This window comes from Eriocheir sinensis, unplaced genomic scaffold (genome assembly GCF_024679095.1).
Source record: "Eriocheir sinensis breed Jianghai 21 unplaced genomic scaffold, ASM2467909v1 Scaffold502, whole genome shotgun sequence".
Classification (NCBI taxonomy): Eukaryota; Metazoa; Arthropoda; class Malacostraca; order Decapoda; family Varunidae; genus Eriocheir; species Eriocheir sinensis.
In genome coordinates, this window is record NW_026111835.1 from 79,799 (window position 1) to 92,110 (window position 12,312).

Genomic DNA, 12,312 nt, shown 5'->3' on the forward strand with positions numbered 1-12,312 from the left:
CATTGTCTGCAGTGTACTCAGACCTAGCAAGAATTCTATCACCCTTCCTACATCCCCCTCTAGCATCCTGTTCCATACTTCTGTTCCTAATTCCTGTGTTATTATTTCTACCAAACTCTGCCTAACCCTATCATACCTAGGACACTCTAGTAGCATATGTTCCACTGTCTCGTCAACCCCCCCTTCACACATACGGCATACCTTGCTTCCCCCATTTGCCCACCTATATGTCCTATTATTCACCTCTAAGGATTTAGTCCTGGCCTTGAAGAGCAACACACACCCCGGCTACCATCGTAGAAGGCTTCACACTTGGGTTTGGCCTTCAACTTGTACCATTCTAGAGAACTCTTTGCCCCCACCCTTTGGCTCCAGTCTATCTTGCCCCTCTCCTGAACTCTGTCATTCACTGTACGCTTCACTTCCTTCACCTCCCCCCCTAGCGTCATCTCCGAGAGTGTGAAGCCCTCCAGCCCACATCTCTTGTCCCAGCGTATGCTAGACTTGCTCCACTTCGTCCCCTGTCCCGCCCACTCATATACCTTGCGCGCCCATCTATTCTCACTCATCTTTCTTAGCCTGACTTTGTACCCTAAAACTGCTTTACCTATTCTTTCCTCAAAGGTGCTCCAGCCTACTTCCCCTCGCACTGCATCTACCGCATACCTGTTGGCACCCAGAGCCAGCCTGCCTACTCTGTTCTGTACTACCTCCAGCTTATCTAGCTCCTTGACTGTCCACCTCATGCATTCTAGGCCATACATGAGGCCTGGTACTGCCATGCCCTTCCATATCCCCCTAACTACCTCATACCTGTTAGCTCTACATCTAGCCACACTTCCTAGCCTTCCTACCCACTGATTTGCCCTAGAAATTCTATTCTGTTTGGTCCTATCTGTTCCATTCTCGTCAACTATGATCCCTAGGTACTTGTATGAACTTGTACGGCCTGTGTTCATCCCTCCTAGCGCCCAGGTCCTTCCCTCGTCCGTAGCCTCAGCATTTACTACTACTACCTGACTCTTCTCACTACTAAACTTCATATCAAAGTCCCTCCCATACTGTGCTACTACATCCAACATTTGTTGTAATTCCTCACTATCCTCACTCATGAGCACAATGTCATCTGCATGCATGAGACATCCTAGCCGTTCACTCCCCACCCTTATCCCATACCCCGATGCCCTCAACCACTCTGCCAGCTCCTCTGTGTACAGCCCAAACAGTAGCAGGGGCAGCACACCCTTGCCTAACCCCTCTATGACTGTTGACCCACCCTGTCTCTATATCCCCTAGGTTGTATACTGCCCGTGTGTTCTCATACATACTCTATTATCCCTACTACCCTCTCACTCACTCCTATTCTAGTCAACAATCGACTTAACAAACCCCTATTTACCCTATCATACGCTTTTTCTATGTCAAGGAAAGCAAGGTATACCTTGTTAACTACAAACATGTTGTCCTCCCCCTTCTGTCCTTACCAAAACCATTCTGTTCCTCCCCCATTACCCTGTTTCTTTCACAGCATTTACTCATCCTATCACTAAGTAGACCACTGAAAATCTTTCCTATTGTGTCTGTGACAGCTGTGGGCCTGTAGTTTTTTAACTCTTTCCTACTCTTGTGCCCCCTTTGTGTAGCAGAGTCACCCTACCTTCGTTCCACTTCCCCGGTACTTTTCCCTCTAACCAAATCTTTCTAAACAGCCTATACAGCCCCTCTATTACACCTGGCCCTTCTTTATAGAATTCATTAGGAATCCCATCCCTCCCTGTTGCTTTCCTAGCCTTGAGTGTCTTTACATATTCCCTGATCTCTTCCCTACTGAAGCAATCCCCCATAGCCTCAAATATTTTCCTGCTAGATTCCAAGTGCACCTCCCCTAACTCTACAGGCTCACTCACCCCCGCTATCTCCTCCCAGAAGTTTTTGATTTCCCTTTTTATTTCTTCTTCCCTTTCACTACTCTGTTTCCCGCTACTATTTCTTCTAAATTGGGCTGTTACCTATTTTCCTCCCCCCTCAGGAAGGCATACCAGTCTCGTCCCCCGTCCTCTCCCGTCACCCTGAGCTCCTATACAGTCTCCCTCTCAGTCTCTGCCGTTGCCTTCCTAATGAGTCGCTTGACATCCCTTTGCTATACCGCTGCCTCGTGTTTTCATATTCTACTCTACCTGCATCACCGTTTATTTCCTTCCTCAATCTCCTGGTTCTCTTATTCAGCTCCTTTCTCTCTTTCCTTGCCTTTTCAACGTCTTCGTTCCACCACCTCTTTCCCTGTTTCCTACCTCTTCCTATCTCTAGTATTCCTAACCTCCTCTTGGCTGTCTCATTTACTATCCTCCACATCCTGTCTTTCGTTTCATCCACACTACCATCCGCTCCCCATTCTACACATGTTAGGTCTCTTCTGAAGGCCTCCCAGTCACCCCCTCTCATGTTCCAGTGGCAATCTTTATTCCTGTTTCCCCCTCCTCCCTCTGGCCCTGGCTAACACAATTTAAAACCATCATATTGTGGTCACTTACTATATCTATGAGCCCCTCCTCGTCTATCCACATATCCCTAACCATCCTCCTAGCCTTCTCGTTTACAAGGATATAATCTATAGCTGACTCCCTTCCCCTTTCTGCCCAGGTTACCCTTCCCTCCGCTATGGTTAAATTTAATATTTCTGAGTCATGCTCCTCCACAAACTCTAATAACAAAGTCCCATTTCTGTTTATCTCCTCTCCTAGGATACCAATATGTCCATTCATGTCTCCCATGGCAATTACTTGCTCCTGTCTATTTTCTGCTATTACCCTCCCTACCCTCTCATACTTCCTTTCCTTCTCTACCCTTGCACCCGTCCCTTCCACTGTCATGTAGCACACTACTATGATTAGGTGCTCCAACCTACCCTTGTCCCTGTACCCTATTCTCACTGCTAGAATATCCTCGCTGGTACCCACATCTAGTTCCTCAAAAGTTAAGCCCGAGTCCCGTTTTATAAATAAACCTACTCCCCCACCTTTCCTTGGGTTTGTACTCCTTCCCTTGGCTATAAAACTGTAGTCCCCTGACCTGACTTCAAGTCTTTCCCTCAGCTGGGTCTCGGTAACCCCACCACATGGAAGTCCCACCTCAATTCCTTAGCCATGTCTTCTAACTTCCCTACTCCCCGTCCCCTAACATTTAGGCACCCCAGACGCCTCCCATGCTCCCTTGCCTCCCTCCCCTTCTGTCCCTGCCCTACACCGCTATGGTTTTTGTTCCCCCTAGGAACTGCACTCAGAGATCTAAAGGCAACAGTGTCAGTATTAAATTCTCTCAAAATAATTGCCATAAATAAAATATTATTCAAAATTGTGTTAATATTCCATGAGTTGAGCCGTCTCGCTGCAAGGGACACCTCTTTGCAGTGTGAAGCAGCTGCCTTGTGCACACTCAACACACGGCCGCGCTTCTCTCTGTTGGAAGTCACTTGTTCGTTATATATTAGTACTGTGAAATGTGGTCTGAGGGGGCATGTGTCGAGCACAGGCCAGGCTATGTTAGGTTAGTTGTAGTTGGATTCGGTCAGGTTAGATTGCTTCATTGTCCTTTATAAATAAATAAATATTGTCTGGGAGCATATATTGAGGTATTTATTTCCTCTTATTGAATTTTGGCAACAGAGCACAGGCCAGGCTATGTTAGGATTCGGTCAGGTTAGATTGCTTGATTGTCCACGGTAAATAAATATTGTCTGGGGGATATATTGAGGTATATATTTCCTCTTATTGAATTTTGGCAGCAGAGCACAGACCAGGCTATGTTTGGTTAGTTTAACTGTTTATGATAAAGAAATAAATATTATCTTGGGGGATATGCTGTATTGAGGCATGGGCCAGGTTTAGGTTAGGTAGAGCCAGCTTAGGTTAGGTTAGTTTAATTGTTTATGATAAAGAAATAAATATTATCTTGGGGGGATATGCTGTATTGAGGCATGGGCCAGGTTTAGGTTAGGTAGAGCCAGCTTAGGTTAGGTTAGTTTAATTGTTTATGATAAAGAAAGAAATATTATCTTGCATGGGATATACTGTATCGAGGTCAGTTATGTTAGGTTAGGTTAAGTCAGGTTAGATTAATTAGTTGTTCATGATTAATACATTGCTAGCTTGTCGCTGCATTGTTTGTTGTTGTCTCAGGTGGACGTCGGCCCGGTGGGTGTACTTCTGTAATTTTACTAATTATTATAAGGTAATGATTGATTGATTGATTGATAGTTTATTGTTGCAGGGAAACAACAAAGGAGAAGGGAGGAACATGCCATCCCAACCCCCAGGCAGTACAGAGTGTGATTATACAACTAGTAATACATGTGGAGGCAGTACCAAGAAACGATAAAGACACAATGGCAGGAATGAATGCACAACAAGGGAGGGGGGCGGTACCTGCCGGCCTCCCCCTGGGAAATGATGATGTGTTGTCTGTGGCAGTGTTAACCAACGAGGCGCCCCAGCTGGTGATGCTGTGCCGGGTGTGTTGTTCCCTGAGCAGTAATTATGCTGTGCTCCAGGTTAGCTGAGCCTATAGAATGTACTCTAATGCTTTATTGCTTGTTTTTGTTACCAAGGTATGTTTAGGTGATGTACTGTAACATTTTGGGGCTGTTTTATTATCAAGGTATATTTAGGTGAGGTTATAGAATGTACTCAATACTTTATGGGTTGTTTTTTATCAAGGTATATTTAGGCGTTGTATATACTGTTTTATTATCAAGGTATATTTTTTTGATGTTTTTATCAAGGTTTACTTAGTGAGGTTATAGAATGTACAGTAATCTTTTATGGGGCTTTTTTTATCAAGGTGTTTTGCTGGGCCTGTTTTTTATCAAGGTTTACTTAGTGAGGTTATAGAATGTACAGTAATCTTTTATGGGTCTTTTTTTATCAAGGTGTATTTTTGGGCCTGTTTTTTATCAAGGTTTACTTAGTGAGGTTATAGAATGTACAGTAATCTTTTATGGGGCTTTTTTTTATCAAGGTTTACTTAGTGAGGTTATAGAATGTACAGTAATCTTTTATGGGGCTTTTTTTATCAAGGTTTACTTAGTGAGGTTATAGAATGTACAGTAATCTTTTATGGGGCTTTTTTTATCAAGGTTTACTTAGTGAGGTTATAGAATGTACAGTAATCTTTTATGGGGCTTTTTTTTATCAAGGTGTATTGTTGGGCCTGTTTTTATCAAGGTTGACTTAGGTGATCATAAAATGTACAGTATTTTTTTATGGGGCTGTTTTTTTTATCAAGGTATATTTAAGTGAGGTTATAGAATGTACTATTTTTTGGGGGGGGCTTTTTTATCAAGAATATTTAGGTTGTTATGAAATATACTTTAATATTCAAGGGGCAGTTTTTTATCAAGAATATTTAGGTTGTTATGAAATATACTCTAATATTCAAGGGGCAGTTTTTTATCAAGAATATTTAGGTTGTTATGAAATATACTCTAATATTCAAGGGGCAGTTTTTTATCAAGAATATTTAGGTCTGGTTAGATAAGTTAGTATTTATTTTATTTTAGGTTGTTAGGTAAGTTAAGGTTATTTATTTATTTATTTATATTTTTTCTGTGGTTTCCAGCACTGGTGGCAGTGCTTCCAGATGGTCATCCTCAGAGCACCACATTCATCAGAGTCGGCCCCAAAACCTTCATGGGCACTCCAGTAATGAGGTCCAATCAAACCACCATCCAGGCCCCTCAAGAAAGCCTGCTGCCGCTATAGGCTGGCACATAAAAAAAATAAATGAATAATAATAATAATGATAACTGTTAGGTAATGTGCCGTGGGTTATGGTTAAACTGAGATTGGAGTGGCTGCACCTTGCAGGGACTTGGTACCTTATTGTATTTGTTTATTTATTGTCTCCATATCCATATTTATCCAGGTTTCTTAAGTTTCCACAAGCTCTTTGCCTCCATCACCTTTTCTCTTAAGTCATTCCCAGTGTTTATGTTTCTCCTTGGAAAGCTGTAGTCCTTAGTATCATGACGACATGTTCCCTTCCTCATGTTTTCCTGTGACTTCCTAGCTCTGCCTTCCCTTCCCTTGTCAGTAATAGGTCTTTATCACCTGACTCCTGCAAGTCACTCACTGGTTCACATCCTGCAGTCAGACCTTCTCTCTCCCCTTTTATAGAAGTGAATGTATTGATATTTTATGTGAGTGTAAGGAAGTGACCCTTTGTGTTTTGTGCAGGCATTACCCGGTGGGCGTGCTGCTTGACCTCCCCTGACCCGGAACCTCACGGCACACTTCCCAGAGCAGGACCTCATCCACTAACCCTCAAGGTAGGCTAAAGTTCCTTGACAGAGAGAGTACATAGGTGGCCCTGTGTATGAGGCTGCTGGGCGCCATTATTGGCCCCTCGAGCACTAGGCACGAATGGTCTGCTGACCCTGTGCCGGGCTGTGCCCAAACCAACCCCTCGAGCACGGCGCCAACTTTGAACTGAGGTATCAGAGACATAGTTTTTTCCTATTTATGGAGTGGACACGGCTGCTTTTTAATGTAGCAATGCCTCTCCACCAGGCTTGCTGCTGTAGTAACAGGCCGGAGAGGGGAAACAAAGTTTATAAATTCCCAGCAAGTCTGCTGAGAAGATAGAGTTGTGCCAACAAAGTCAGTCTTCTCGGGAGGAAACCATCTTGTTGTATGCAGTGTGTGTGTTTTGCTATAATAACTGCCCTCCCTGTGTACATTCTATGGGGATTATTGTGAGAGATAATGCTACAAGGACTGAAACAATCGTTCACCTCACTGTCACCAGAGGTCCAGACATGGTTGCTGATGAGGGAAGCTGTCGCCCATATGGCCAATATTATTGGGTGTGATCTCTCCCACAGGGCTTGAGACCCATAATGGATATTTCACAGTCTCATAAATGGCAGTGTCACGGACTGGACGTGTTACAAGATTTTGGATAAAAAGAATTGATGTTACTTCCGATACGCCATTCATCTTGGTAAAACTCCAGAATCACACCCAACTCACTCTAATGGTTAAAACTTTCTTTTTTTAGATATATTTACCAAGCATCACTCTGATACCAGTTTCCATTATTATTTCTGAGATTTTAACATGCGGGTAAAGTTAGTGTTTGAGAGTGCTGGGCTAGGTACTACTTGCTCATGTGACGGCTCTTCAGCCAGAGGCTCCTCCAGGTAGAGCTACAAGTCCCTCTTTATCTAACAGCCTAATGGATAAGGCTGCACAGTCTTCATTTCCTTGGGTACCAATGTCATTGTATATGGTGAAGACATTTTTATACAGTTAATATTCTCTTAACCTATTTTGACCCTCAGGCAAAATGAAATATGTTTAAATAGCCTTAGTATTTTATTGTATTATTTTTTCATCAACAATAAGCATTTCAATATTGAATTAAACTCAGTGTTATTGAACAATAATCACTGATGAATTATCTTCACAATTCCTTGGAATTGCACAGTAGACTACATTTATTGCCCAGCTACATCCTAGTGTAATAATAATAATAATAATAATAGTAATAGTAATAGTAATAATAATAATAATGATAATAATAATAATAATAATAATAATAATAATAATAAGTTTATTCACCAAGAGCAGATTACAAAGAATCGTGAGATATTTCATGTTTCTGAAAAGGTCTTGGCTTACAATGACAATGAATCAATTTTAATTACTGTTTGCGTCCTGAGATTTTGTTGATGCAGTTAAGAAACAAAGAGAAATGTTTAAAGAAAATAATATTGAAGAATAAAAAAAGTAAAAAGTAAAAATTTTAAATAAAAAATAAAAAAAGTAAAAACCTTAAAAAAAAGGTCTATCAATGTAAAAAAGGTGTACCAATGTGTGCACTGATTATGAGAGGGCGCTTTACATATTTTTGTTCAACCTCCGTACTACACGAGGAATTGTGGAGTTTCTGTACCGCTCTGTCCTGCACCTGACGGGTGGCATCCTGCTGCTGTGTCTGCTCTGGCGACGAGTTGCTGTTCGCTGTGGAAGCAGGTGTGAGTGCGCCGATTTCAACAGCTTCTTCCCAAACCCGAGGGTGAGCTGCTCTCTCCTTTCATCCAGCCTGGGCAGTCCAAACCTTGCCAGCTGCGATAGTAGTGGCCAAGGATGATGCGACACACTCTTTTGGACGGATTCCAGAGCAGTTCGTTGTGCGGCAGTGAGGGCTGGATGCCATACTGGACATGCGTACTCCAGCACGGGTCGGGTCCTCTGACAGTACAGGGAAATTAGCTGGTCCTCTGGTGCTCCGAAGGACCTTGCTCGGAACAGTATAAAAAGTCTTCTGGACACCTGAGTGAACATGTGGTCCACGTGGTCTTGCCAATTTAGACTTGAGGTGAGGACAAGCCCTACCACTTTAGCTGAACTGACCTGCAGTATTTCATTGTCACAGAGATGAACAGTTGGGAACGCCACGTCCCTCTTGAGGAAGCTGATATTGATGATCTTGCATTTGCTTGGGTTTGGTATTAGTTTAAGCTCCTCACACAGAAGGTGAGCTGTGGTGATTTGTTCTTGGACTGGGTTATTTTGCAGGTCGGTTTCTTTGGTCACTGCGTATACAGTGACGTCATCAACAAACTTGGCTTTACACGATGACTGAAGCAGAAGACTGTTGATAACTGGTAGGAAAATGACTGGCCCAATGCATGTTCCCTGGGGCACTCCACAGGTTGTTGGCAGCCACTCAGATGTCTCGCCGTAATATCTTGTGCACTGCTGTCTGTCAGTAAGGAAGGATGTTATGAACGGCAGCAGTGAAGTTCTGCATCCGAGGTGGTGTAGGTGGGTCACTGCTACACTGTGATCCACGTTATCAAATGCTTTCTTGAAGTCAATGAGACACAGTTGGGCTACAGTGTCTCTTTGCTCCAAGCCTTTAAGTATGGCGTCCAAGAGGTACACCATGTACAGCGTGGTGGAGCGCCCCTTCAAGTTTCCAAACTGCTGGTGGTTGATTTTGTGTAGAATGTCTGCAAGAACCAGGTTTGCTACGTGGCCCTCCAACGTCTTTCCGAGTGTGTCTGTGAGTGACACAGGCCGTAGTTGTCCAAGGCTGGTAACATTTGGAGCTTTGGGGAGTCCTGTCACTGTCGAGCTCTTCCATCGTGTAGGGCAGTGGTTCCCAACCTTTTCTAGTTTGCGGCACCCTTGGCAAGCCTTTCAAAACTTCCCGGCACCCTTATAAGGAAATACATATTTAAAATCTCCGTTGTTTTTTTATTATATATATTTTTTTACAGGAGAAAATTATTAAATTTTGCTTTTGGTGTTATAAGGCATAGAGAAATTCATTACTAATACTTCGTAATTAATTACTAAAAAAAAGAAAAAGATGAACAAACGACTCACGAACTCAGCTAGTTAGCAATACATACCAGGTATGTATTGCTAACGAGCTGAGGGAGGAGGATATGTCATACCTTCTGCTTCCTTTGCGTCACCAATCAGTACTGAGACATTCTGGGCTCTGGCCAGTGGCGACTCGCTGTGCGCCCTGCCCTGTACGTGTGTCATACGCGTCAGTCTACAACCCTCACTCCCCTCCCTCCCTCCCACTCTCCCGCCAAGCTGTTCTCTCCAGTGTCTGTACAATTATTACACAGCAAAATCATATAATTAGTATTGTTCTCCTGGATTGTAATTTTCCATAAGTACAAATTATTATACAAATTCAATGAAAAGTAGCTAAGTTGAAAATTCGATCGCTAAATTGTGCAGCAGCAGCAGCAGAAGCAGAGAGAGTGAAGTTAATGCAATTTTTTCCCCTGAATTTTGGCGGCACCCTCAAAAGATCTCACGGCACCCCTTGGTGCCGCGGCACACCGGTTGGGAATCACTGGTGTAGGGCAAGATGGTAAGCAGCTGTTGTACATGATCTCCAAAGGTTGACACAGTTCATACGCAAACTCCTTTATTAGTTTTAACGGGAGTTCACCGGGGGAGTGGCTTTCTTTGTTTTTATTTTCTTTAAGTCTTTATATATGTGTAGTTTAGAATAACGAGGCGGAGGAAGCGATGGCTGGTGGGCCGGTACTACACCTGGGCCGATGGGTGGGTAGTTTGTACATATGGCAGCGAAGTGTTCGTTAATCATATTTGCAATTTGTCGATGGTCATCAAGGTTAAAAGCCGAAAGATTCACTGGTGTGCGTTTGGGTTCAGTTAACATTGTGATACATTTATTAAGACCACTTTCATTTTGCACTGACTCAAAAATATTCAACCTTTGCTTGTATGATTTTCCTTTATGAAGCAGAATTATATTCACGATATCGCTCTGTGTGACGTTGGTTGTACGCACGGCGCTTTTTGTTTATCAGATGTTTTATTTCTGGGGTCATCCACAGTTTGTCATTATCTCGTTTGCGCCAAGATTTAAGGGGAAATGTGTTTCATACTGGTGCTTCAGGACGGCGAACAGGGCATTTTCTTGTTGTTCTACGGTTGGCATTATTTGTAAGAACGACCAGTCCACTGCCGTGATCCAGAGTCCGAAGCTCCTCACGGACGAATCCTTGAACGGTCTGTATTGGAGGGTGCGATGTTGTGGGGGAGGTGGTAGTGCCGTAGGTCTTACCAAAACACATTTATGTCTACTAAGACCAATAGGGGCAGATATTCGGGAGAACAATAATCTGAGTGCATGTCTGTTAAAATCAAGTCTATCACTGAGTTTTCATGGGTCGGCTGCGTCACTAGGTTTCGTATATGGAGAGCATCACACACTCTGTTCTTATCAAGACCATTAAAATCACCAGCAATAACCACCTTGCAATCAGTGTGCGTTGAACGGAATAAATCGACACTAGACACCACACGGTTAGTCAGTCCGTCATGGACAGGGGAATCTGGTGGGTAGTATAATACACACAATAATATTTGTCCTATTCTCCTAACACTTTTCAAAGGCACCCATAAACACTCTAACTGTGGAGGAACAGCGATTGGTGCTTGTACAGCATTCATGGGTTGTCTTACGTACACACACACGCCGCCACCACGGCTGCCTCGGTGTTTGTGAAACAAATCATAGTTACTAAGTTCGTACATGAATGATGGTTTATTGATTGAAAACCAGGTCTCACTTATTGTGATAACATCGGGATCCTTTTGCTCAGCGACCAGACATAACTCTTCAAATTTATTGGTAATACTTGTGGGATTGGTAAGAAGCATCGAGGGGGGTTGGGAGGGTATGGGGTTGGGTTGTCTAGGGATGGGGGTGAGAAAGTGGTGTGATATGGAAGGGGGGCTGGGGGAGGGGTCACGGGGCTGGGTTATGTGTGTGTGTGTGTGTGTGTTAACACAAGAGAGCAGCAGGGCGAGTAATGGGATCAGTGTCCCCTCCCACCTCCCCGTCATTACTTTGCACTAATTTTCTCCATCGTCTAAAGTTTACTGCAAGCAAGTAACAGAAAGGAAACGAGGTGCCTTGGCGTTGATGGAGCCTTGGTGGTGTGTTGGCACCGTAGCCTGTGACAAGTATATTAGTAGGTCGAACAGCTTACCACGTTCAGGAGGCAGCGTCCCTCCCTGCAGGCAAGGGTCACGCGAGGAAGGGATTTGTGGGTGAGAGAAAGACTTCCTCAACTACTGCCAATATTTTTCTGCAACACTAAGTATTCTTACCCTCAAATAGAAGCGTTTTCAGCCTCACGTGCCTGTTGTAGCGACGTCCAAAATCCCGGACAAACTTTGGGGGCAGAAATCTACATATAGGAATGGTACAAAGTTTATTTAAAAAATGTTCACTTAAATTAGATGTTATTCTTAACTCTTTGAACTATGAAATAACTAAGCATGCTGTGGGTCTTGCCCTCCTCCTCCTGTTGTTTCTTTCCTCTTCCTCCCTGTCTTGTTGCAAAATGGTGTTGATAGAAATGTCATCCGTGACCTCACAAGCTCCATCCCCTCCTCCAGCGTCACATCACCACCTCCAGACACACACAGACTTTACTTTTCTAAATATATCTTGCTAAATTATAGGTGTGTCTTATACTCCGGTGCATCTTATGTGGCGGGACACACGGTACCTTAGAAATTAGGAAATGTACTTTCCAAGGAAAAAATTGGAAGTGTCAAGTGAGAGACTGGTACAAGCAGAGGTACAGAAGGAAGGTGAGGGAAGTATTTGGCAGAGCAAGAGTAGGAGTGAAACACAGTGCTGGAGTGAGTGAGGATGTGAGAGTCTTAACCCCTTGGCTGCAGATTTCCTGCCAGAACACCTCACCAAGCTACAGGACGGGAGCAAAAAGTGGCGGCTACAATG

The 12,312-nt window shown here is 43.5% G+C and overlaps 1 pseudogene; it reads left to right on the top strand.

Moving 5' to 3' along the window:
• The window catches only part of LOC126992810 (protein Wnt-7b-like), a 53,823-nt pseudogene that overhangs the window by 5,967 nt on the left and 35,544 nt on the right, over window positions 1-12,312 (top strand).